General features: G+C 41.6%; 1 protein-coding gene across 7 annotated transcripts in view; it reads right to left on the bottom strand.

Moving 5' to 3' along the window:
* The window catches only part of ZNF343 (zinc finger protein 343), a 35,515-nt gene extending 15,268 nt beyond the window's left edge, over window positions 1-20,247 (bottom strand). For 5 of the 7 annotated variants that reach the window (XM_063105780.1, XM_063105777.1, XM_063105801.1 and 2 more), the window contains exons 1-2: window positions 11,793-11,885; window positions 9,687-9,772 (exon numbers count right to left, since the gene is read on the bottom strand). The gene's annotated coding sequence lies outside the window, so the exon portion shown is untranslated. Of the gene's footprint in view, window positions 1-9,686; window positions 9,773-11,648; window positions 11,699-11,792; window positions 11,886-20,015 lie in introns of those variants that run through there. The other 2 variants (XM_063105783.1, XM_063105792.1) reach the window with 2 other exon arrangements.
* Window positions 20,248-24,448: the final 4,201 nt, after the last annotated feature.

Here is a 24,448-nt window from a genome sequence, read left to right as displayed (position 1 = left end):
AGTCTGTCCATCTATCTGAGAAGAAGCAATCCAAGCAAAGGAGATAACCTGATAAAGCAAGAGAGGGGGGTAGAAACAGTGAAGGAGAGGATAGAGGGAAAAGACCAACAGAAACAGGTTATTTCCTACCAGAATATAAATCGCCTAAAATCCAGTCAAAAGAAAAAAAAAAAGGAAAAGAAAAAAATAAACAAATTATTAACAACAAAAAAAAAGAAAGAAAGAAAGAAAAGGCAGTCAAAGATCTGCTCTCCAAAAGGCATCAGCTTCAGATAATTTTATTGGCCAGTTCTAGCAAAACTTTGAGAAACAGGCAGTTCCTGTGATAAATACTTAGTGCTCTAACGCATTAAAAAAAAATGCTTCCTAACTCAGTCATCAAGGACACCAAAAACAAGCAAGAACACTACAGACAAAGAAAACTAGAGGTCAATTCCATTTATAAAAATAGATGTGATAATCCTAAGTATAAAACACTAGCAAACTGAATCCAGCTGAACCTTAAAGAAATAATAATACATAGTGGCCAAGAGTGAGAGGACAGCTTCACATCAGAAAACCTACTATGGAAGGGAAAACTTCCTTTCTTCTTTCAGTAAACAGACAATTTGGAATACTTTCACCTGAGAAAATCTTCTTGTTAAAATATGACCCAATGTTAACATTTTATCTATTTGCTTCATCATATCTATTCATGCACATAGGTGAGTATATGAACATTGAGTGCAGCAAATCTTCCAATTTCCTATATGCATGAAAAATGTCATAAGACAGTGTAGAGGGAAAATTGGATCCAAAAGACCTATAAATATTTGAAAAATATGTAATGAGTCTAAAAAAGCAACTTACATCTGCTTATAGCTTTTTCCCAGAGAAATCAATTTAACTGTCTTATTTTCTTTCCAAAGGCAAATAAATATATCTCTCACTATATCATAAAAGACTTCAGAGATGAAAAACTATCTGTGGCCATAAAGAAAGTATAATATGAAATCTGCAGAAAACAAACAGTGTAAGCATAGCTTCCATCAAAAAATTCTGCACAACTCATGGATATGATCTTCTATTAGTTCCATGTGATTTTAACACAAGTCTCCATGACAGCAAATGATATAATTTATACAGTACATCCAGACATACTTCACTTTCCCCCTTTGTTTGCCAAGTACATTGTGACACATCTATTTCCTCATAAAAATACAAATATTTGAACTGCATAATCTTCTTTAGGCTTCTGTGGAATTACAGAAAAGTCAGGTTAAAGGGATCTCCCATTTCCAAGTAACTATTAGATATAACATATGACCATTCCAACTTTCTCTAAATTCTTGATCAGTATTTTTTTCTCAAGAACTCTACAGCTATTATATTATTTACTTGGTACCAATGTCAATAATAAAGATATTTTAAAGTGCATTATCCCTGTATTGATCAGGTAAAAGATGGCAACTCAAACTGGGCAATTGAGGAGTTTTGTAAAGGGATCATTATACAGGTGTGAGCAGGGCCAGGGAAAACAAAGGGATGCTGTAATGCCGTGGATGGTCACAAAAGCAGAGGGTCCTTACCTACTCTAGGTCTAAAGGTGGAAGGAGCAGTTAACTAGAATCAGGAGCTATAACCGTGTGGAGAGAGGTGCTAGACAGAAATTTTGGCCTTGGGCAGAGGCACACAATTAACTGGGGTGACCCAGTATGGACGAAGCCAGGGGAATAAATACAAGATAACAATAGAGGAGAGAACTCTGTGAAGTTAGAAAAGCTAACAAACCAAATCTCCTTCTAAAGCAAATGAGTAATTATGAGATATTATAATTTTATCAACCCCTGTGAACTAGAGAAGCAAGATTTTTGGTGTAGAAGAAAGGAAATATAGATGTGATAATGAAAAGATTAATTTTGTAAAAACCCAGTAATCCTGAATTTGGACTGGAAATACCATTTTAAACTCATGAGGTATTTCTTAGATCTGTCCACTGCAAAACCCTAGAAATGATAATCAATCCAGTTGCAGTGATCATCCCCAGTGCCCGGACTGTGGTCTTGAATTACCATTTTCCATTAAAAGAAACAAGTGCTTCCAGGATAATCGGCTAGACTTAGTGCAGAAAACGTACAAGATGAGCCTGGGAATAGCTTGACATACCAGAAGCCAAAGATGTTTACAAATACTCCTTATGGTCATTTCAAAATGACTTAGGGGCTAACTAGATAAGTCCCCCAATGGCCAAAGGCAGGACAATGTTAATTTTAATGAGAATTGCAATAAATGGAAACCCATCATACGTGTTTAAATCCATGAGTTCATAATAATATTTTTTCAAAAGTTCAACTTCTAACAAGAGATAACCAATTCATTATCTTGAAAACTAGATAAATATTGGAGTGTGGTGCTATAACACCAAGGTCAAGGGACTGGATGTGTGTACTGGCCAGCTGCCAAAAAAAAAAAAAGGAAGCTGGATAAATAAAAGACTTACGCATTTAATCTCCTTTCCTAGATTAACTGTGCCATTGGGTAATCAAAAGTAGATGAGGGAGTGTGTCTCCTTATAATATTATTCCAGCTAATATAGGAAAATGACAGAGTTAGCATACCATCATTTTACATTCCCCAATGAATTGACAGATCTAGGCATTAAGTATCAAGAATGGCTAAGATCAAGAAAGAGCAAAAAGCAGACATTATGCGTATCCTGATAAAAGAATACAACATCATTTATAGTCTTTCCAAAGGGATCAAACGTGAGTCTGATAAAGCTCTACATAAAACTGCTCATTTGGCCTGGGGCACCCAGCAGAAAAAAAATAAAAATAAAAATAAAAATGCCCATTTGGAAGATATACAAAAAAAATTTTTATCTGCAACTAAGAGTATATAATCAGCAAAACCTAGCTGATTATATGTCAAATGGCCTGAGTTCATCAACAGATAAACTATAAAGAAAGGAAAAGGATGAAGAAAAAACCTGTAGATTAAAACAGACTTTTTAAATAAAGCTTATTCATGTTTTCTCAAAAAAAAAAAAAAAAAAAGCTAAACTATAGTATTTAGGGATGCATACCTGGGTGACTAACCTTAAAGAATCTCAAGGGTAAGGTTAACTCTGGAAGGGAGAAAAAAAGCTGTGATTGGGAGAAAATAAATGGAGGGGCACCTGGGGGACCAGTAAAGTTCTATTTCTTGACTTGTGTGTTCACTTTACACTAATTCACTACGCTATACATCTCTTGTTTTATTTTCTGTATTTTATTTTATAATAATAAATAGATTATAATAAAATAGATTATATGATAGATTATAATAATAAATAGATTATAATAAAATAGATTATAAAAAAAATAGATTATAATAAAAAAGAAAAACTAAAAAGGCACAGAAAATAAAACTGTGGTGTTAGTGCAGCAGTAGACAGATGAATGGAATGGAATACAGAGTCCAGTAAAGGACCCATGCATATTTGGGATTTTAGCACATGGTAAATATAGCATCTCAAAATAGTCAGGAAAGGATGGTCTCTTCATAAAAGGTCGAGACAAGCTGCTATCAACTGGAAGTTAGATTCTTAGATCACACCTTGCATAAAAATAAATCCCAGGTATAGTAACAGCTAACTAAACATTAGACACAAAAATATAAACATTTAGAAACATATAGGAAAATATACACAGGACCTTGGAAAAAGACAGACCTATTTAAAAAAACAAATAAAATCCAGACACCATTAAGGAAAAGAGGTAGATAAATTTCACTGCATATCAACTAAAAACTTCAGTTTAACCAAAGACACTTTTAGGAAAAGGCAATGGTGGTAGGACAGGGTGAGGATAAATATGTGTGTGTTTAATCTTTGATTATCTTTTCATAAAAAAAATACTAAAAGAATACACAGAAAACTAATAAAATTTATTATTTATGCAAAATAAACCTGTCTTTATTTGCACTGACATTGACTATGTCCTAGAATCCAATTAAAAAAAAAAAAACTAGGGTGTGAATTTAAATTTAGCAAGGTGGCAGGACATGGGGGCCAATATACAAAGATCAATTGTTTTTTGTTTTTTAATTTTTATTGAATCAAAATTGATTATACATATTTTTGGGGTTCAACATTGAGATATGTTGATCAAATCAATATTACCAGCATATATATTGTTACAAATCGTAATTATTCTTTGTGCCCCTTGTCCAATCTCTCTCCATCCCCCTCTCCCATCCCCTTCCCCCCTCTAATTACCCTAGTGTGGGATATTGAATAGCAAGCTGACAGAGTCCTTGCTACTCTAGGGAATAGGCCAGCAAGGCTGGCTTCCCGTTTTGCCTGTTTCCCCCTTCCCCCTCCCTTTGAGGTCTGACCTTTGATTGAACCCAGGACCCTGAGGGCTTTGTAAAAGAGGAACTTATGCTATTATTTTGCTGATAAGCAGTTAGCCATGAACCCTCAAGTGCCATGGCAGCAGAAAATGTTCTATAAACAGCTTTGTACCAGACATGTCTGGCTTAATCAGTACAATTTGTTATTTTCACTGGCTTATAAAAAGGAACCTAAATAAACTGGGACGTCTTACAAGTCATCAGCCTGTATTGGTCCTCCTGATCCCATAAGCGTGTCTCTTCATTCCCCACCATCTCCCCTCAGGTACTGATCAACATCCTAGATTTCTTCTCTCCTTCTGAAAGAATAATAGTTACTCTGTTGATTTGCTGCCTAGATGATATGTCCAATGCTGAGAGGTGTGATCAGGTCCCCCAATATTATCACAGAGCAGATAGTTCTTCTGTCACTCTGAAATGGGCTTTGTGGAGAGAGATGTCCCCTTCTTTTATTTATCTCTACTGGTGACTCTCCTTGTGTAAATGCACACCAGTGGCTGGCGGACCACCTGCATAGAGGTTGTGGTGTCTAGCCACTTTCATGGCAGCCATGGTTATGGTGGTGGCTGTGGTGGGCTACCCACATGGAGGTGATGTTTTTAGCATGCTACTTGGTGCTGAAGGTGTGCCTGGTTGCCGGGAGTGTCTGGTCCCCAGCTCCATACCTGGGGTCCCCAGGCAGGCCCCGAGGCACTGGCAATGGTGTGCCTGGGTGTGTGGGGGGGTCTGGTCCCCGGCTCCATATCTCAGGTCCCCAGGTGGGCCCTGAGGCACTGGCATGGTGTGCCTGGTTGTGGGAGGAAGGTCTGGTCCCTGGCTCCATACCTTGGGTCCCTGGGTGGACCCCAAGACATGGGCATAGTGTGCATGGTTGTGGGAGGGGGGTCCGGTCCCTGGCTCCATGTCTCGGGTCCCCAGGCAGGCCCCGAGGTGCTGACATGGTGTGCCTGGTTGTGGGAGGGGGATCTGGTCTCTGGCTCCATGACTCATGTCCCGTGGCAGGCCCCAAGGCACTGGTGGTGTGCCTGGGCCAGAACTAATTTTTTGTCCTTTACTTACTTCCAAAACAGGGGAACTTCTTGTGGGAACACTTGAGCTCTGTGGTTTAGCTAAATTGCTGCCCTGCTGCTATTTCCCTACGGAAGGCTTTTTGTGCAGCTCAGAGTTTAATAGTTGACCTTATAGGTACTTCTGGCTCTCCAGAGACCTGGTATACCTAGGTTGTATAGAAACTCTGATCTGGGCCTGAGTATTTTCATCAAACTGCACCCCATGCAATTCTGCATTCCCAACCAGTCTCCTCTGAGTGGTCCTGAGCTGACTGGGGGGCAGATCAGTTGTCCTTGCCGTGTCCCAGCATTCTCTCAGTGGGCTTGTCTCCCCACCGCCCATGTTCTAAACACTTCCCATGGGGCGGGCCCTGTGCTGGTCCCTTGCGATGACTCACCAGCCTCTGAATGGCTCCCCTGTTTCGGCTATTCTGACTCCTCACTCCTTCGTGGGTCCATAGGGACCCTATTAGTGGTCTTGCTGTCCTGGGGGCCACCAAGGCCCTCCACTCCCCTGCCATCTCCAAGTAAATCCATCTGAATGGCACAACTGCGGCTTCTGCTGGCTCCTGCTCCATGCACTCAGCAGTTGCAGCCTTAAAGCGGTCGTGACCCAAAACACTTCAAGCAGTTTTTTCTTCCTCTCATCGTGGTTTCTCCCGCCTTCATGAACTCCATAGGTCTCTCCTCTTCCCCTGAGCTCCAGCGGCCCCAGCTTGACTGATGCTACATTTTTATAGTTGTTAATTGGTTGATTTGTGGGAGAGAGTGATGCTGGGGACCATCTATTCCACCATTTGTCCAGAACTCTCATCAACTGTATTTTTAAATACTAGTCATAAATAAATAGGAAGTTAAAATTAAAAAAACATTTCTAAAAGCATCAAGAAACATAAAATGCACAGGAATAAGTTTAAAGAGTGATGTATAAACATTCTACACTTGGAACCACAAAATATTTACTTAAGAGAAAGTAAAGACCTAAATAAACAGAGAGAGATACCAACTTTGGGTTAGAAAAACCAACATTCTTGAGATGTTGATTCTACTCAAATTGACCTATAGATCCAATGTGATCCCAATAAAATCCCAGAAGAATGACTTTGGAGAAAGATGCTATCTGATTTTTTTTTAAAAATTGGAAATGAAAAGGACCTTGAAAAGCCAAAACAACCTTGAAAAAGTATAAAGCTGGAGGACTCAGAGTACATGATTTCAAGACAATATAAAGCTGCAGTTATCAAGACAATGTGTTGTTGATTCAAGAATGAACAAATAGATTAATGGCAGAGAACAGACTGTCCGTAAATAGACCCACACATATGGTCCATGGATTTTCAACAAAGGCACCAAAGTAATACAATGGTAATACAAGGGTAAAAGGAGAGTCCTTTTTTAAAAAATTTTTGGCAGCTGGCCAGTAAGGGGACCAGAATCCTTGACCCTGGTGTTATCAGCACCATGCTCTAACCAAGTGAGCTAACTGGCCAGCCAAGAAGAGTCTTTTTAACAAACGTGATGCAAGTAGTATTATCTCAAACCTCAAAGCCTGAAACCATACACAAAAACTAACACAAGATGGATCATAAACCTAAATGTAAAAGCCAAAAATTTAAACTTCTAGAAAAAAAAATCATGGGAGAATATCATCATGACTTTGGGGTAGGCAAAGAATTCTTAAACAGGACACAAATTCTGTAACTATGAAAGAAAGAAGTTTCTTTTTTTGTGTGTGGCAGCTGGCCAGTAAGGGGATCCAGATGGCTCCTCCAGCCAGAAAACAGGGCTGCTCAGGTCCTCATGGTCAAACACTTTTCAGACCTGTCAGGTGTCAGGCACTGTGTCAGTGACCCAAGATGAGCAAGAGGTCCCTGATCCTTAAAAAGCCAGCTCATGGTCCAGCAAGACAGACAAAATACTCATGTATAAAGTGATTTGGTGCTAAAAAATCAGGTGGGGATAACTTTGCCTGAGAAAATCCAAGCATGCTTTGCAATGGTGGTAAATGTGTGACTAAATCAACAGGAGCTCAATTGCCAAGCAGAAAAGCACAGAGGAATAAAACAGCACAGAATGGAATATAACCCTCTTGGCTACAAAGGGCCAAAGGGAATAAATGGTAGGGGTATGATTGAAAAAAGTGGGTTGAGGGATTAATCAGATAACAATATTAACAACCATAGCCAATATTCAGTGAGCACATACTATGTACCAGACACTACTACTACCTTAAAAGAATTATCACATTTTCCTTACAATAATTCCATGAAATGGGCACTATTATTTTCCCCACTTTACAGATGAGAAAAGGAAGGCACAGGGAGTAAAATAACATTTCCAAGGTTACACAGCTAATATGTGGTAAAGTCAAGCTTTGAACCCAGAGCCCACACTCTTTAATTATTGAATTTGGAGAGTGTCAGAGGCAGGCAATAAGAAATGGCCCTTTTGTTTTATTTTTCTGTCCCTCTATTTTAGAGATGAAGAAATGGCCCATTTGAGCAGATAAGTGACATAATCATTATTTTTCCTTCAGAAGAATAACTTAAAAAGCAGGGTAGAGGATAAACTAGAATGTGGAGGTGAGATGGAAATCTGGATACCACAGCAGTGAAGATGGGGGCAGGAGTGAGGGGAATCAAGGCATATGACAAGGTGGAATTATGAGGACTCAATAGCTAATCAGATGGATGGGAATTTCACAAAGAACAAGGTAGCAAGAAGGACTCAAGCTCCTGTTTATGACCGTGGGTGGAAGATGCAGTCATTAACAGAAATCAACAATAGGTAAAGAGAAAAGGAAGGGAGAGGGAAACTTCACCTTGCTGAATTCCAGATTCTTCCTCCTCTCAGGCTTCTTACCTGAATTGTTAAGAGTGTGGAGTCTGAACCATAAAATGACATTTTCTTAGGACAAATTGGAAAAGTTTTTTTAAAACTGTGAATTAAGACATTAAGGAATTACTGTTAATTTTGTTCAGTATAATAACAGTATTATGGTTATATTTTTATAAAACAGTCCTTCTCTGCATATGATGGTATTTATAGGTAAAACGCTGGGATTTCCTTCCAAATACTGTAGCAGCAAAAAAAAAGAAAAAAAATGAGGGGATAAGAGTTTTTGTATGAAACAAAACTTGTAGAATGTTGGTAACTGAAGAAGCTCTAAATCCTGACCCCGGGCCGGCCCGTGGCTCACTCGGGAGAGTGCGGTGCTGATAACGCCAAGGCCCCGGGTTCGGATCCCATATACGGATGGCCGGTTCGCTCACTGGCTGAGCGTGGTGCTGACAACACCAAGTAAAGGGTTAAGATCCCCTTACCGGTCATCTTTAAAAAAATAAAAATAAAATAAAAAATAAAATAAAATAAAAATAAATAAATCCTGACCCCACCTGACCCACAGATGTTACATAGTTAAAAGTTTCTTAACCTCTGTAACACGGCACTTCTTCTGTGTAGTGGATTGAATGTCCCCCCCAAATTCTTTGAAGCTTGAATTGTATGAGAAACTTGGCCCCCATTGTCACTGAAAGAAGATGGGAAACCCTATTATGGAAATTGAAAGGTAGAGCCTTGAAGAGGTGACTGGATTGTAGGACCGTGCCGCAGGGAATGGATTAAAAATGGTGGTCAGGGGAGGGGTTCTGAGGACTTTAAAAAGAGAGTGAATGAGAAGCTCTCTCGCTCTCTCTGCTCTGCCATTTCATAAAATGATACCCTGCATCACCAGATGCATGCTCTGGACTTTGGACTTCCTAGCCTCTGAAACTGTAAGCAATAAATTTTGTTTTCTTTATAAAATATCCAGTTCCGTGTATGTCATTATAAGCAACAGAAATGGACTAATACATTCTGTAAAATGGGAATTTTGTTTCCTAACTTTCAAATTGTTGAGGGACTAAAATATTGTGAGGACTACAAAGCCCAGTGTCTGGCACAGAACCACCACCTGATAAATGGTAATTACCAACACTTTTTATTTCATAGCAGTTGACACGACCTTGGAATCCAGCAGCCACCCTGGGGCAAGGATGGTAGTGACCTGAATGAGAACACCAGTCTGGATTAATATTCCCTGTCCAGGCCAGGCCCTTGCCCTTACAACAACCGTTGTATCCTGGGAAAACAGTGAGGGCACTGAGCCTCAAATGGGACACTGCAAGGCACAAGATGTCAGGATGAGCAAAGGAAATTTGCTCATGGTTTGGGGCCATGTTTACAAAAGACACTAAAGGAATGTGAAAGGTGGGTGGTGCCTACCTGAAAGTAGGTTGTCAGAAGCCCAAAGTCCTCTCTTTTTCTACAGACTGTCCTCTCCTGACAGGCAGGGATCTGAGAAGGTGGACCTGAAGATCAAACAAGCAATGTGAGCCTCAGGATTGTCTCCTGGTCCCCAGATTACAGGCTAGAAATCCTTAAGTTTAAAATGAGGGGCATCTTATTCCTTCAGGAGGGAAACAAAAAAACAAAACAAACAAACAAAAAGCCTCAGATCTGCCAGAGAAGAGAAGAATGTAAACAGCATCTCAGGGACAGAGCCAGGTGTGGGCATCAGAATACAGCCTGCCCTGACATGCTGCTATGTCATATTCACCCTTTTAAAGTCTATGGGCCTCAAGTTGTTGATATTATTAGTAATAGTTAGACATTACTAAACTCTTACCATATGCCAGAGACAATTTCAGGTACTATACAAGTTTTACCTTCCAAAAGCTCTGTTAGTTAAGTCTTGTGATAAACTGAGGCACAGTTATATATCTTGCTCAAATAGGCAAAGCTAAAAATTCCCTAGACTTGAACTCTAGCTATGGAGTGCCACCCTTAGCCAGTTGTGTCAGTGGTAATGTCAGTAGAGACCAATCCCTGTGGGGTCTTACAATTCTCAAAGTCTATCGGACTAAGAGAACGTAAATCAAACAAGACTAGCAAAGACTTAACAAATGTTGAATCTGGTGACAGATCCATGGGGGTTCACTTTACAATTCTACTGGTTAGGTTTAAAATTTGTCCTTACCTAAAAGTTAAAAATAAAATTAAAGTCTTGATACCTGGGCCCCACTAGATGCCAGAAGTAGTCTGGATTGTCAACCAACAGCCCGCCCTACCTAACTCCCTTACAGCCCCAAACCAGAGGTTTAGCCCAACATATGAGGGGAAAGCAGACAAGGAAAGGGAGAATCAGCCAACTGGCCACCCACATTTCAACTAAATCCAGGATCTTTGCCATAGAGCAGAGAAGGCACCTGCTACACGGAAAACCCTAGGACAACAGGTCCCAGAGAACAGACCTGACCCCATTCAAAAACTGCCTAGATGCAGGCCAGGGTAGAAGACAAAACCTCACCCACACCCTAAAAATCCCAGGGGCTCCACACCTAGGACACTCCCCCAAGACCCCCTGAGGATATTTTGAACACTTCGGGCTCACTTTCCCCCACCCCTCCACCCCAACAAACCAAGGCACATCAAGGCCTGAGACCTGCTCCATCCCAGTCCCACCCAATCGCCACTTGGGACTGTAGAACTAGGGCTAGGTCTCACAGACCCCTCGAGCCCATTCACAAACCCTTCACACTCAGGGCCAGGAGCTAAGTAACAGGAAAAAGGTCCTTGGAGCTGTGGGTGAAGAAATAATAGGCTTTATTTCTAGACCCGAGCTCTGTGGACCAGCCCTTCAGAGCCTCTGCTTCACAAATTCTGAAGAGTACACAAAAATAGCAACAAGCTAAAAATACACCGGCCCCCGCATGCGTACTATCTCTACTCCCACACAACTTGTTTACAAAGAATGTGCTGCACCACCCCCAACCAGACCGGAGGCAAGGGGCCTGACCAAAGTACTCCACTTTCCTCACAGGAACATATCCAGCGCCACAAAAACAAAAACAAAAACAAAAACAAAAACCCTGGCACTCACGATCAGCCCTGGGTTCCCACAGTTCAGAGAGGCAGGACCCAAATAAATGCTCTGTCAACAGAAAACACCCAAGGACATAACGGCCTTAGCCGCGCCACCAACCCCGCACAGGGCATATTTGCCTATTTGGCCCTGACGGGACTCATCCCCACTGCCCAAATAAATCCCGGGATGCTCAACCGGAGCCGCCCCACCCCCTTCAAAAAAGAAATTCGAGTTGCAGGTCACTATCGCCCCAGAAGAGGAAGGAAGGTCCACGTAGCGCCCGGCAACTCAAAGACTCCTGGCCAAGGACCCCCGCAAACCTCGCCCACCAGAGCCGGCAGGACAGACCCACGCAGCCATCGGCGCTGCCCTACGCCATGACAATAGCTCCCAGAACCCTCGCGGGCTCCGGCTCCCATCGGCCCCCACGGAGCCGCTTCTGGGCGGGGCAGCGGTTAATTTACCAGGGCGGTGGCCATTGTAGCGACAGTCTCCCTGGCTCTTCAAATACCCATGCTGAAAACCGGTACTGCCTCCCGAGAGAAGTCTCTGTCCCCTCGGCTCATTCCCCAGAAAGACTACACTCCCCAGAGACCTCTGCGGCAGCTTCCGCAGGCCCTTCCGGATCCGGGGGGTTCGTGGCGAGGGGACTTCCGGCCATTTGTAGTTTTTCTGTTTGAGATTTTCCCACCAGTGCTGACCTAAATTCCCTCGGTTAAGGATCCAAAACGCACACCGCACCTTACATGAGCACCGCCTAAGGTCGACTGCTTGCTGCACCGCGCCCGCCTTTGGCCTTCCCCATTTTACCTGAGGGGGAGACAGACTGGGCAAAACGGTGTCCCACGGTCTCAGTTGAGCCCTCAACTCCAGAGCGCTTCTTTGGTGCCCTGTAGTCATCTTCCTCTTGTCGAAGTCCTCAAGGTTAGTGGCAAACTCCCGTCCAGTTCCTGGAGGATGGAAGCCTCACTCGGACTGGAATCTGGCTCTCTGGCCTTTTAGCTAAGATCCTGATTAAGAACTGGGCTACACCAACTGGGGTTCTGCAAAGCAGGCCTCCACCGGATGGGAAGAGCGTTTAAATCATAAGGGGAAATTAAATTAAATTTTTCCTGTTGCCAAAAGGGAAATAAGCTTTGTCCTCCTTCCCTTAGAGTATTTCCACGGGAAACTTATTTGTAAATCATATGCCCCTTGGACCTGCTTGAATAAGGAGGCTGGCTGAATAAGCATCTTGCCAGCTTTACAGCCTGGATCCATCTCTTTGAAATGTAAACATTAAGGAAAATAGTGCCCCTACCTCCCTGTCATCGTGGGAGTTTGGCTTAGGTGCCTAGCTCCAAACTGTAACTACCTGTTTGACGTAGGGATTGGAGAAGTTTTTGTTTTTTTTTTTTTTCCTCTGATAAAGGCAATTAACTAGCACAGAAAGCACCCCAATTACCAGGTGAATTTAGGATGAACTAGGAAAAATTGTACAGCAAACAATGTCACATCCTCTTACAAGAGGACAAATTACCATTAATCTTGAGAACGTTTGTAACTGCTCTGTTGGAGTGAACAGGACTGAAGCCATGTTGAGACCTAAAACCTACCTGGGCTGTGGGGAAAAAAATTTCTTTAAAGGGACACAGTTTTTTTCTTAGCATGTATTTCTCTGAGTTCCCTCCCTTCCCATGGTTATTTGATATTTTGAACCTTGGTTATGGTGCAAGATGACATTATTTACATAAATGTAAGGTTGTTTACCAGTCAGCCTGGAGCTGCAGACTTGCCACGGGACATGTGCTATCCAGACCCTGAGAAACCAAGGAAGACATCAACAAAGCTATGCTGATTCCACCCAAAGCAGGACCCTAAGATAACATCAAGGATGGGAATAGAAACCAGATGGAGTGTTGATGAGACCTTGCACCTGGCTCCCTGCAGAGAGCTCCCACAGCTCACATCCCCCTCCCTCCTGCTTTCACTTTCCACATTCCATTCCCTCAGCCCCCTCTTTAAAAACCCTCAGTGAATCTGAGTCGTTGAGATGGCTTTAGTCTGGCAGTTCTCCTTTAGGTTTATCAGAGAAAAGGGTTAGCCTAACCTCTCTCCTCAGGTCATCAGTATTCCTAAATAAAAGCTGACTTCTTATTCTATCAACAGTTTGACTTTTGTTTGTTTTTGTTTGGGGCAGGCAACTGGACTTGGGTTCAGAAACAAGATTTTGGCAAGCCTCAGCCAGGACCGAATGCCCTGGGTTCTGTAAAAGATTTTGGTGAGCCAAGCCAAGGTTTTTGTTTGAGGTAGGCGAGTGGATTTGGGTTTGGTAAAAGCTCAACTATATAAAATGTGAGATTTCTTTCTGTTTTTAGAATCTCATTAGCAGATTTCCTATGATGTGCTTCACAGTCTGGTTCAATGTTATTCAATAATAAAATTTTTCTTTCTTTTCTATGTTGGCAAATAGGATTTTCTGGGTTGGCAGAAGATTTTTTCTCAAATACCTTCCCTCCTTCCACCCTCTTCTCTTCATCTTTCTTATGAGCTTTCTGAGACTTCTCTGTTCTCCATTACTCAGGAGACAGAGAAAATAGCCCCAAGGCCACTGTGAGCCAGAGAAAGAGAAAAATTTGCTGAAATTCTGTCCTGGCTGTCATAGAATGGACCCATTCCCTTCTCTTGTCTTGTAGGATGCCGTGTTAGTACTGGACAGAATCCAGCCCTGGATCTGGAGCCCTCCTTCAGCATCCCTCTGTGCTCCTTTGTGATTGTTATTCACCATGTGAATAACATGCATGGAAAAGTTTAAATAAAATACAAGGACAGAGGTGACATTAATGAGAAATCTCTGTCCCACTCAGTTTTGCTGTGAACCTAAAACTGCTTTAAAAATGAAGTCTATTTATAAAAAAGATAAGAAAAGGTAGGAAAACTTTGCAGAGTTTTTACTTGCTCTTGCTCCACTCCCCTCCCTGGCTCCTTAGTGTCTTGAAGCCTACATTCATAGCATGGGACCGTGGTCCCTGCTTCCAAAGAAAACAGAACAGAACTTGTTCTCAAAGAATTATTGTTCTAACCTGTCTAGGAGCTACCTGAAGTATTGAAGCAAGATACTTGCCTTTGTTTCGCCTAACTGTGAACTAATAACACATAAGTGATTATGCAGAGGGCATTCCTCAAAAACACTGGGAGGACAAATGAACAACCAGTTGCCATTTGGGGCAAAAGATTACACTTGAGGCAAACAATAGAGTACTGAAAGCCTAGAAGGAAAAGCAAGGGGGAGAGTTTCTCTGGGAAATTAGTGCATTCACAAGCACCTACAAATACTAGATAATTTCAAAAGCACCACACATTCCTAGAGTAGGATTCATGTTCAAAAAGACCTGAAAAAAAAAAAAAAAAAAGACCTGAAAAGACCCCAAACTTTTACCTCTGCTTGATCTCTAGGCTCAGTTCAAACAAGAAATGAAGGCTAAGCTTTGAAGGAGTGCCACAACACACAGCCAATCTTCAAAGACTGTGAGAGGATTTTGCTCCTTTTTTCACCTTTTTTATACTTCTTTCTTTTTCTTTTCTCATTTTTTTTTGTTTGTTTGTTTGTTTTGGTTTTGGTTTTTGGTTTTTGGTTTTTCCCTTTGGCATTTAAGGAACTCACTGCCAAAACTCTAAATGAACACAAGATAAGAGAACACAGACTTCAGAGATCACACATGACAAATACAGACCACAGAAATACTTTAGGAAGTCCACTAAACAAGAAAACAGAGCCCACAGCAAGCAACAAAAACTATGGGAAGGGAGAAGAATGTGATTTCCATAGCTACTACATTATAATATTTAAAATGTCCAGTTTTCAATAAAAAAATTATAACATAAAAAAACAAAAAAGTATGGCCCATCTACAGAAGAAATTAACATAAACTGTCCCTGAGGAAGCATAGACATTGGACTTACTAGACAAAGACTTTGAAACAGCTGTCTTAAATATACCCAAAAAGCTAAAGGAAACCACAAAGACCTAAATGAAATCAGGAGAACAATATCTCAATAAATACAGAATATCAATAAAGAGATAGAAATTATAAAAAGGAGCCAAATAGATATTCTAGAACTGAAAAATACAGCAATTGAAATGAAAAATTCACTAGAGGATTTCAATCATAAATTTAAGCAGGCAGAATAAAGAACCAACAAACTTGAAGATTGGACAGTTGAAATTATCCAGTGGAGAAGCAGAAAGGAAAAAAATGAAGAAAAATTAACAAGCCTAACAGAACTGTGGAACACCATCAAGCATACCAACATAAACATAATGGATATCCCAGAAGAAGAGAAGAGAAAGGGGAAGAAAGAATATTTAAAGAAATAATGGCCCCAAACTCCCCAGATCTGATAAAAGACATGAGTCTATGCACATCCATGAAGTGCAATAAAATAGAAGTAAGATAGACTTAAAGAGATCCGCAGCAAGACACATTATAAAGGAGAATCACACAGGAAATTAGAAAATACTTGGAGAAAAATAAAAACAAAAACATACCAAAATTTAAGCAGAGGGAAATTTATAGTTGTGAATGCCTACATTAAAAAGACAAAGTGTCTCAAATCAATAACTTAACTTTAAATCTTAAAGAAATATAATAAAAAAGAGCAAATTAAACCCAAAACTAACAGAAAGAAGGAAATAATAAAGATCAGTGTAGAGATAAATGAAGTAGAGAATAAAAAACAGTAGAGAAAATCAATGAAATGCAAAATTCTCCTTTGAAAAGATCAAGAAAATTAGCAAAACTTTACCTAGTCTGACCAAGAAAAAAAGAAGATTCAAGTTACTAAAATCCAAAATGAAAGTGAGAACATTATTACCAGTCTTACAGAAATAATAAGTATAAGAATTCTATGACCAGCTGGAAATGATTTCTTAGATATGACACCAAAAGCACAAGCAACATAAGAAAAAATAAATCAGAATTTTCTAAAATTAAAAACTTGTGCACCAAAGGACACTATCAAGAGAGTGAAAAGGTAACCCACAGAATGAGAGAAAATATTTGCAAATCACATATCTGATAAGGATCTAGTGTCCGGAATATATAAAAAAGTCTTACAACTCAATAACAAAAAAAAAAAACAACCCAATTTTAAGAGAGGCAAGGAAAAAATAAAAAATAAGTTAAATAAAACAATTAAAAAACTGAAAAAAACAAGCAAAAAATAAAATAAAATAGGCAAAGAACTTGAATAGACATTTCTTCAAAGAAAATACTGTATACAAATGGCCAATAAGCACATGAAAACATGTTTAACATCACTAGTCATTAGGGAAATGCAAACCAAAACCATAATATGATGCCACTTCAAACCACTAGAATGGCTATAATAAAAATAAATATTTTAAAATGGAAAATAACAACTGTTGGCAAGAATGTGGAGAAATTAGAACCCTTACACTATACATTGCTAGTAAGAATATAAAGTGATGTATCCTCCATGGAAATCAGTTTGGCAGTTCCTCAATAAGTCAAACATAGAATTACCATATTTCCACTCCTGGTTATATGCCCAAAAGAATTGAAAATAGGTGTTCAAACAAAAACAACTATAGAATGTTTATAGCAGCACTATTCACAATAGCCAAAAGGTGGAAACAATCCAAATGTTCATCAATTGATGAATGGATAAACAAAATATGGTATATCCATACAATCTAATATATTCAGCCATAAAAAGGAATGAAGTACTGATACATGATATAACCATGGATAAACATTGAAAACATTATGCTAAGTAGGAAAAAAACCCCACAAAAACCACATATTATATCGTTTCATTTATGTGAAATCTCCAGAATGGGCAAATCCATAGAGACAGAAAGGAGATTATTAGTTGTCAGGGTCTGGTGGAAAGGTGGAAGGGGAAATAATCATTTAATGAATATGAGGTTTCCTTTTTGTGGGTGATGAAAATTTTGTGGAACTAGATAGTGGTGATAGTTGCACAACATTGTGAACGTACTGAACACCACTGTGCACTTTAAAGTGGTTAAAATGGTAAAAAGTGAAACTTCCTACTTCTGTTAGAATGAATTGAGATGAAAATCGTCTTTACATGAGCTAAAAAGCTGAGAAACATGCATATGCCTCAACTGCACTTTCTTCCTGGGAGTAAGACCAAGTTAAACGCAGCTAAGCAGTGTTGAAAATGAACTTGAATCACATACGTTCTCAAAAGAACCTTGAAAAGGATTCAGAACTACTCAAAAGTCCTCAAAACTTCAAAGATCTCAGAATTTCTCTTATTGGGAGTTTTAAGCAATTACAGTGAGTCAAAGCAGTATTCGTGTAAATGAGCCCATAATCGTGCATGTTCTCAAAGAACCTTCTTGTTGCTAGTCAAAGGGTGATTAATCCCGTTGGTATTTGTAAAAATAAGTGTAATTTAAGGAAGCTCAATATTATATATATTGTACTTTTTAAAGATGCGATATTAGTAAACGCAGGCCTATACATTCTACTCAATTTCTTATTGCTGGTTGGAATAAACTGGGATTAACGTAAACTTTATCTAAACAAACCAGGTGCAAAACACTTTCATCACAAGTGCATTTTCCTATTGTTTGTTAAAGCTATTTATGACATTTGTAAAAATAAGCTAAGAATCCCCTATTGGTTTTTGTTGGGGGGTTGTTTGTTTGCAGCTGGCCAGTATGAGAGTCCAAATCTGTGACCTTGTTGTTGTTAAGGCTGTGCTCTAACCAACTGAGCTAACTGGCCAGCCCTCCCATATGGTTCTTAATACATTTTCAAATGTAGTCAAAAGCACTCAAAAGATTTCTAGGCCGGCCTGTGGCTCACTCAGTAGAGTGCGGTGCTGATAACACCAAGGCCACGGGTTCGGATCCTATGTAGGGATGGCCGGTTTGCTCACTGGCTGAGCGTGGTGCTGACAACACCAAGCCAAGGGTTGAGATCCCCTTACTAGTCATCTTTTAAAAAAAAAAAAGATTTCTTATTGTGGTATGGAAGAATTGTAATGACTCAAAGCAGGATTTGGGAAATCAGCTCAGAATCACTTATTGTTCTCCAAATAACCTTCAAAATACTGCAGAAATACTCCAAAATACAAAAGTACTCAAACTCTAACTTTTATTTTCTTTTTAGAATTACTACTGCTAGCTAGACAGCTATTGAGAACTGGAGAGACATGTCACGTCCTGGGGCTTCTCTTTCACCTACTCTGGTTATTCTGTCTACTTATCTAGTATTCTGGGTTATCTTGTTATCTCTACTAGTTGTTAGCTCTCACTAGTTATATTAACATGGAATAAGTTATAGTTAAGAATGTATGATTCAGACGTTCTCTGCTTAACCTTCACCTTTGATTTCAACCTTGGACATGGACTTCAGCCTTAGACTATGAGGGTCAATATGAGGGTGAAAGACAGGGTCAGGTGATAGTATCAGAGACAGCATCATGCAGTTGGGGTGATGGTCCGTGTCTGGGTCATAGTGGAGATCAGAGTAAATGTGAATGTCAACGTCAGTGACTGTGTCAGGAGTAAAGGAGTTTCAATATCAACTGTTACATATGAATTATATCTAACGAGCACTACGAAGCTTCTTTTGAAATGGGTGATTTTGAGCTTGAGTTCACCTAAAATGCTTAGTATAGACTAGATTTACTCTAATTCCTCATAACAAGTTAGGTTAAGGAATAATGACATATTTCTTAATACTGGTTAGATTTATCTAAATTTGTTCTAACTTATTTTTGTTTGTTTTCTCATCATTATAAATTTCCTAAAGGGGAATATGTGATTCTTAGCTTGTTTACAAACATACCTTTTGTTTGTACACATACAGTTTAGTTTCACCTTCATTTAAGTTTCTTTTGAGTTATCTGAGGTATAAATGTGATGTGACACTCCTTTTACTTAACCTACTTAATTTGCGCTAACTTGCACTAAGATGGTATTTTTGAGGTGACCGTGTTTCTGAGATTGTTTGCACATATAAAATTTATACAGAATTTACAAAGTTTAATTTTATTTTATTGTAACTTATTTATTTTCTTTTATTTTGTTATTATTTTATTTTAGGAGGCTGGCCGTCCGGCTGGAACCCTTGACCTTGGTATTATAACACTGCCCTCTAACCAACTGAGCTAACGGGCCAGCCCCATTTTATTTTAAATGAGTGACTTTGAGCCTGATTTCACATAGACATGATTTGTTATAATTTCCCATACGAAGTTGGGTTCAGGAATACTCCTTGGATTTATCTTCATTTGCTCTAACGTGCAATAAGATATTTAGTTCAAGGTGTCTTTCGGAGCTAGTTTGTTAGTCTGTCTATCTGAGCTAATGTGCTGTAGCGCACACCAAGACAATATAGTTTAGTTTAAATTTTAACATAAATTGTTTACATTTACATTTGCTCTTAATCACGATAAGTTATTTTTGATTTTTGAGATCAAAGTGATTCTGGGCCTTTTAAAAATTATACTGCTTAGATTCATCTAAAGTTGCCCTAATCAGAAGGGGGGAACAAATCTGTGGTTATTAGAGAGGGAAAGTGGAGAGGGATGGGGAGAGATTGGATAAGGAGCATAAAAAATAAGTATGATTTGTAATAATGAATACACTAACAATAAACAAACAAACAAACAAAAAGTTGCTCTAACTCACAACAAATGCTTACCCTGGCCGAACACCTGCGACGTTGAGGTTGTTTTCACGTATACTGGTTCATGTCCGCTAAGTGTGCACCTCCCACGACAGAGGCTGTTTCTTGTTCTGGACAGAGCCGGTCCCCCAACTCGTGGCCCTGAGGCTGAAACTCCAGTTTTGCAGCAATGCTAAGTCCAACTTGGTCGACAGAGGGCGCCCAACCGAACCTGCAGGACCGAGGCGGACGAGCGAGCTTGCTGGACCAATTTCTCAGGTCCAGCACAAGGGAGAGCGACGGGAACCGCCAGGAGAGCCCCAGGAGCCTTGCGGAGGGTGTTGAGACCTTTCAGGGGGGCATCCCCGGGTGTGGGACCGTCCGGTGCCCCGACCCCCGCTCCCCGCACTGCAACGGGCCAACCCTCCCTGCTGGCTTCAGAGACCAGGGTCCCGTTTCTCCACTCAGAAGCCGAATTCCCTCTCCGCAGAGTCGCACTGGATCCCGGCTTCCCTCCCTGGGTGCTTAGTCCTCGCCTCTGCCCCACTGTTCCCTCAAGAGGCGGGTTCCCGAAGTTTTCACCCCAGAAGCTGAATCCGGCATTTTTGACCCAAGGTCTAAATCGTGACCTTCCGCTCCAGAGACTGAGTTAATCTGTGCCGCAGGCGACCGAGTCCCCCCCTCGCGCTCGGGGGAACGAGGCTGACTGTCGCTGCGGACGATGAGCCTCGAATCTCGCTCGGGGACGGAGTGCCCACCTATGCTGCCAGCCCCTGAGTCCCCAATTTCCCCCACCCCACCCCGCGGAGGCTGAGTCCCCGCCTCTGCCCATAAGTGAAGTCCCCACCTTTCGCCGCGGTGACCTCAGACTCCCAACATTTACGAGCTTCCGTGGGGAGGAGCCCGGCCAGACAGCGAGGACGGAGAGCCGCCGGCAGCAGAGCCCCCGGCCCGCCGCAGGGCCCCGGCCTCCGTGCTGGGGGCGGGGAGAGGAGGGACTGCGGCTCAATAAGCTCCAGGCCCGCGCAGCCTCCAGAAGCTCCAGGCCCGTCCAGCCTCCGCGCAAGCCGGTCCCGCTCCACTTCTGGCCTCAGAGGGATTGCGGCTAAGTAAGAACATTCACTAGAAAAGTGTTGCTATACGCACAGTCAGCAGCAAATTAAAAAACTTAATGAAGTAGTCACCTCTGAAAACCAGAGACAAATGTGTACGTACATATGCTAAAAAACACAGAACGGCACACATGAAAAGGGTGGATTTTACGGTATGGCTTTATACTTCCATAAGCGGTCATTTAAAACGAAATAAAACAAGACCCATTGGACCTTAGATCCTCTCCCCCACTCTGAAGTTGACTCTGAAGAGGCTGGCCAAGTGGAAAGCTCTGGAAGGAATCACAGCAGACACAGTGGAGGGCAAGATGAGGAACCAGAGGAAAGCAAGAGGTCTGAGTGACAGTCCACACAGAGTAGAGGGGCACACCCCCCCCTCCTCTTCCTCAGCACCCAAACCACTGGCAGCTAAGGTGTACTGCCCAGGTAAGACATGGGAAGATTTCTCTCTGGGGATTCTGCCCTGTCCAGATTAAAAGGCCCACAAATATTAGGATTGGGTGTCTCTTATCCCTGTCTCATCACCCTACAGCAGTGGTTCTCAACCTGGGGCGATTTTATCCCCAGAGGGCACTTGGCAACACCTGGAGATATTGTTGGTTGTCTCACTTAGAGGGGGAGCGGTGGAGGGAAGGGGGTACTACAGGCATCTAGTAGGCAGAGGCCAGGGATTTTGCCAAACATTTTACAACTCACAGGACAGCTCCCACACAACAGATAGTCCAAAATATCAGTAATGCCAAGATTGAGAGACAATGTCCTAAAGTGAGGCCCACCCATCAGCAAGGCCTGCCCACGTGCAAAAGCTTCCACATAGCATTTCAGTGCCTCACCGTTACATATGAGCAGATAGCTAAGGACCCTCAGACAGTAAAACAAACATCAGAAGAGTGAGGTCTTATGAGAGTTTGCCCAAATGACTAAGGGAGATAAAAATTTAACAGCTTAACAGACACATGCACCTCAATAGTGAAGTCCCTCTGCATCCTTTCTAGCTCCCTCTGCTGTGGTCAATACTTCCCGAACAGTATTCCAGCCACAGGCTCGTGGTTTCTCAGGGATCTTAAAACAGGGGGAATCGCCGGCTCAGGGAAGGTCTTTCTCTCCAACGTGAACTGTGTGCATGAGTGCCCTAACATTTTAGATAATCAGATGTCTTGCCAGGAAGAGTGGGCTCTAAAAACAACATGGTAGGTAGAATTCAAAACACCCAAGGAGGGCAGGGTGGGGGAGTGTTTCCTGTGACAGAAGTGGCCAAGGAACTTAAAGCTGTTAAGTTGTCCCTGTTGGGAACATTCTGCACTGGGTAATCTGCACACTGTTGGTGATGAGAAATCGCACAACAGAGCCCGGTTTCAGTGCTGCTCTGTGGAATGGAGGAGTAGAAGCTGCTCCCCTCCTAGAGCCAAAAGGGACAGAGAACACACAGCAGAGGGGGGGGGCAGTGACAAGGTGAGTGCCACCCTCTACAACACGTGGCCATACCTCAGTGAAACATCAAAGTGAGGAGCTTTGTGGCAGGTGCCTGGTGGAGCAGAGGAAAAGGGGTTCATCTGTGCCCTGGCGAAAGTGGGTCCCAGAGGCACCGCGTGCCAAGCACTGAGGCCATGAGCAAAGTGATGGTGAACAGGAATTCCACAGAGACCTCTCTTACCTCTTCAGGGCTTTGGGCTGTCCTGATTATGGCCACATTGTCTCACTCAATCCCCAAAGGACATTTGCAGGAGTGGTAGCAGAATTACCCCCACCCAACAGGTGAGGAAATGGAGGCATAGAAATCTGCAGTATCTTATGGTCCACACATAGTGGGGGCTTTCTCACCTGTCTGATTCAGGTGAAACCTATAAGTGGAGTTTGACTTTACTCATTTAACACGTTTGCTTTGAGGAGCATTCCAGTTGTTAATTGAACTTATCCCGTAAGGGCAGGAGTAACAGAGCCTCTGATTCTTGGCTCCCTACTCTCTTCCCTGACTCTGCCTCCTGGACTGGTGGGGGAGGAAGCAGGCAAATAAATAACCATGACCCATAGTCACCACCTCGGCTGCAATTTTTCTCATGGGCTGTGTAGGTCCTGTCTCTTGGTCTGTCTGGCTTATATCTGACAGTAATCGTCCCCTGCTCTGGGAGTAACGGGGGCTTCCTCAAGTCCCTGATACTGGGTGTGGGTCTAGCATCCCAACTAGGAACCCAAAATGGCAGAGACAACCTCAGCAGTTCCTAGAGAACAAGACTCCTCTGCCCCACCTTCAGTCCCGATCAAGAAAGGTCAACAAACCAAGACACTGCCAGATGAGAATTAGAAACAGTCTATTCATAATGCACGCCCAAAAGTTTACAGGGACACATTGCTACCATCCAGATCCTCATGGCCTCTCTCCTGCCCCACACCGCACACTACCCCAGCAATGATCTCTTAGGTGTGGGTTAGTAGGTGGAGGGCAGCAGCTTTCAGATAGTGCCAGCTCATGTTATCCAGCTCGGGTGTTACCTCCATGTAACTGGAGCCTCTCCATTGTGCTGGTTAACAACGTCTGTGAGCGACACTGGATGTTTTGTAAGCAGACACCCATAGCTAATTATATATATATACTTTTAATTGGAGAGATAAATTAACAAGATGGCCCAAGAAGCTTCCCCATTAACAAGGAGTTTTGTGGCAGAAGCACCACTGGATCTGGACACCCTGCGACTTCTGGTTGAGATTGCACATGTTATTTTTGTTGCCATTGTATTGGGTTTTAGAATTTTATTTTCTTAGATCAAATCACAGTCATGAAAGAGATTTAGTACAAAGCTTACCATCATTAGCTCCAGCAAAAGGAACTTTCATCATCCTGACATGATATTAGAGCACACCTCTTCAATATTATTACTCTTCAGAGCAATGTTTATGTACGTTGAGTTGAATGTCCAGTAAATGTGAACATCAAATATTAATTAGCTAAAGGCTTGTGTTAAGAAAAATGAAGAAATAGAAAAACAATATTTCATAAAAATTAAAAGGCACATTTTTGTGCCACCTAATTTGGTTTCACTGTCCTTAAACTAGAATATTTTTCTCCAATCTTGCAAATGTGTAAAATCAAGTGGTTTTGTGTTACAGACATGCTGAAATCACCACAAAGAAAAGGCAAATCTTAATGAGACAAAACTCAAGGGCAGAGCAGAGATGGAATCTTCCCAGAGGCTAGAATGCTGTCCTGGGACACTAGATCCTGCCTGACAGTTATTCGGGGATATAGTTCATTCTCAGAGATGAGATAGTGACATACCATGCTGTATTCCCCCAAATAAGGACAAAGCTTGTCTTCTAACAGGAATTCTCAGGTGGTCTCATATACACTGCCTCCTCTTC

This window comes from Cynocephalus volans, chromosome 1 (assembly GCF_027409185.1).
Source record: "Cynocephalus volans isolate mCynVol1 chromosome 1, mCynVol1.pri, whole genome shotgun sequence".
Classification (NCBI taxonomy): Eukaryota; Metazoa; Chordata; class Mammalia; order Dermoptera; family Cynocephalidae; genus Cynocephalus; species Cynocephalus volans.
This window is presented reverse-complemented; position numbering and strand designations above follow the sequence as displayed.